Here is a 2,998-nt window from a genome sequence, read left to right as displayed (position 1 = left end):
CCCTGACCATGAATCAAACTAGTGACCTCCTGGTTCATGGGCTGATGCTCAACCACTAAGCCAGCCGGGCCGAGCAATTATGCCTAATTTTTTTGTCAGATCAGCAAAATATATTTTTTTGGTGTGCTGCAGAATTTTAGTAAATAGTTTATGTGTGCCATGAGATGAAAAAAGTTGAAAATAGCTGACCTAGAGCATGATCAACGAATACATGCATACTTCTATGGACAACCATGTTTGGCATTTCAACTTGGGAGAGGAAGAATAGATCTCTTTTCATGCCCTCTTTGTTCCTGCCCTCCTCAAATGTTATGTCACACAGGTCTAGGGCTCTTCCAGGTAGGCCAAGACCCGAAAGAGTGGAAAAACAGCAAGGAGTCAGTATATATGGGTGCATCCATATGGAGGGTTGATTCTTAATTCTAAGGGTCTCTGAATTCGAAATTATGTTTCATGCATATTGTGTGCATATAAACGTATTTTCTTTTTTTTTTGAGTCAATTGTTGATTTCATTTTTTTCCAATATGAAAAACGTTTATCCTACCAAGCAAAAAAGACACAAAATGAGTGAAATTCTAACCTGCATTTTTGTTGTTTCACTGTCCATTTGTTAAAGAACATTGCCAAAATTCATAGATTTGGCAAAACATATGCTCAGATATTTAACCAAATATAGAGATAGCAAATGCAAATCTGAAAAAAGGCTCACCATAATGCAATTGAACAGTGATATAGCATGACAAAGTTACAAACATTCACCTCTCCTCTGACTTGGACATTGCATTATGAGTTATTGATGAAGATAAATGAAACTTATCTCCATTTTAAGAATTATGCACAATCCCTATTAGGCCAGTAATTCTGTAGCAATTATGCTTTCCCCTAAACCCTATTGTCCTACACCCAAGTGACCATCACCCATGGAATTGCAGGCATTAGGACACATGACCCTTTGCAAGATCTTTGAAAGTTATTCCCTTCAAAAGTATTGGCATACCCTGTGAACACTCTGATGACAACGGAAGTAACAGTTTCTGGCAAAATATTTCCCACCTTCACTGCAATCCTGAGGCCTTTCTCGTGTGAACTCTCTGATGATGATGCAAGTGATTGTTGAGGGCAAATAATTTCCCACATTTGCTGCATTCATAAGGCCTTTCTCTGGTGTGAAATCTCTGATGATAAAGGAGGCTACTGCTACAGGTAAACGATTTCCCACATTACCTGCATTCATAAGGCCTTTCTCCAGTGTGAAATCTCTGATGATAACGGAGGCTACTCCTACTGGTAAAAGATTTCCCACACTGACCGCACTCATAAGGTTGTTCACCAGTGTAACATTTCTGATGATAACGGAGGCTACTCCTACTGGTAAAAGATTTCCCACACTGACCACACTCATAAGGTTTTTCACCAGTGTGACATTTCTGATGATAACTCAAGTAATAGTTCCTGACGAAAGATTTCCCACATTCACTGCACTTATAAGGCCTTTCTCCAGTGTGAAGCCTCTGATGGTAAAGGAGGCCATTGCTAGTGCTAAAAGATTTCCCACACTGATTGCACTCATAAGGTTTTTCACCAGTGTGACAGTTCTGATGATCACTCAAGTGATAGTTCCTGACAAAAGATTTCCCACATTCACTGCACTTGTAAGGCCTTTCTCCAGTGTGAAGCCTCTGATGACGATAAAGGCCAGAGAGTCTGGTAAAATATTTTCCACATTCATCACACTCATATGGTTTTTCTCCAGTGTGAACTCTCTGGTGTTGAATGAGGCTTGAACTTTGGCTAAAGGATTTCCCACACTCATCACATTCATATGGCTTTTCTCCAGTGTGAACTCTCTGGTGTCTCAGGAGGACTGCCCTTTGGCTAAAGAATTTCCCACATTCGCCACACTCATGAGACTTTTCTTTAGAATGAACTCGCTGGTGTCGAATAAGGTTGGAGTGCTGTTTAAAGCATTTCCTACATTCACTGCACTCGTATGGTCTTTCTCCTGTGTGCAATTTCTGATGATGACGGAGAACAGAGATATTCGTAAAAGATTTTTCACATTCACGGCACACAAAACACTGTATTCCATTACAGACACCATGGTCCTGAGCAAGCGTCTGGTTGCATCCAATGGCTTTCTTGCTGAAATAAAACTGCTTTGCACATGCCCCGCACCTCAACAGTTTCAGGCTGTGTTGTGTTCCCTGCTGCTCAACCAAGTGGAAAATGTCTCTCAGGACTGGCCCACAACTCTCACAGGGGTGGCTCTTCTGGGAGGACAAAGCTACATTGGGTTTCTTTGCCTGTGACACTCTCACAGAAACATGCTGTTCAGTGGGTGCCTCCACATCCTCTGCTCCGCAGCAGCAACCTAGAGAGGATATGAGTTCAAAGTTCTCCAGCATCACTTCGAGGAACAGGTGTCTCTGAGCCTCATCAAGGAGGCACCATTCCTTCCGAGAGAAGCGCACAGCAACATCCTCAAAGGTCACACCAACCTCAGCTGGGGGCCTCTGTGGGTTGAACGGGGTGAGGGTGGCAGGAGAAGAGGCAGCCAGGGGCACAGTAGCCCCTGTCCCAGGCCCAGCACTGGTCACCCAGGAGGCTGGTCGGTGGGGACCAGGACTCCTGCGCTTTCTCATTCTGATATCTCCACCAAGACCCAGTGCTCAGGATGCTCTGACCCACTTAGGTGATCCTGAGAGAAGAGGAAATGCCCATCACAAGGAGAACACTGGAAGTCAACTATTGACTTTATTTATTTATTTTTAGAATATATTTTTATTTATTTAAGAGAGGGGGAGAGAGAGATAGAAACATCAATGATGAGAGAAAATAACTGACTGGCTGCCTCCTGCATGCCCCTGACTGGGGATTGAGCCCAAAACCTAGGCATGTGCTCTTGATGGGAATCGAACCTGGGACCCTTCAGTCTGCACTGCTCCAATGCTCCTCCACTGAGCCAAACTAGCTAGGGCCAACTTTGACTTTAAAAAG

At 43.5% G+C, this 2,998-nt stretch overlaps 1 pseudogene; it reads right to left on the bottom strand.

Annotated features, from left to right (window-relative positions):
• Positions 1-236: 236 nt before the first annotated feature.
• LOC102773713 overlaps positions 237-2,998 on the bottom strand; it is an 8,898-nt pseudogene continuing 6,136 nt past the window's right edge.

Source organism: Myotis davidii, unplaced genomic scaffold (assembly GCF_000327345.1).
Source record: "Myotis davidii unplaced genomic scaffold, ASM32734v1 scaffold54, whole genome shotgun sequence".
Lineage (NCBI taxonomy): Eukaryota > Metazoa > Chordata > Mammalia > Chiroptera > Vespertilionidae > Myotis > Myotis davidii.
Note: the sequence above shows the minus strand (reverse complement) of the source record. Positions and strands in the feature narration are given on the sequence as shown.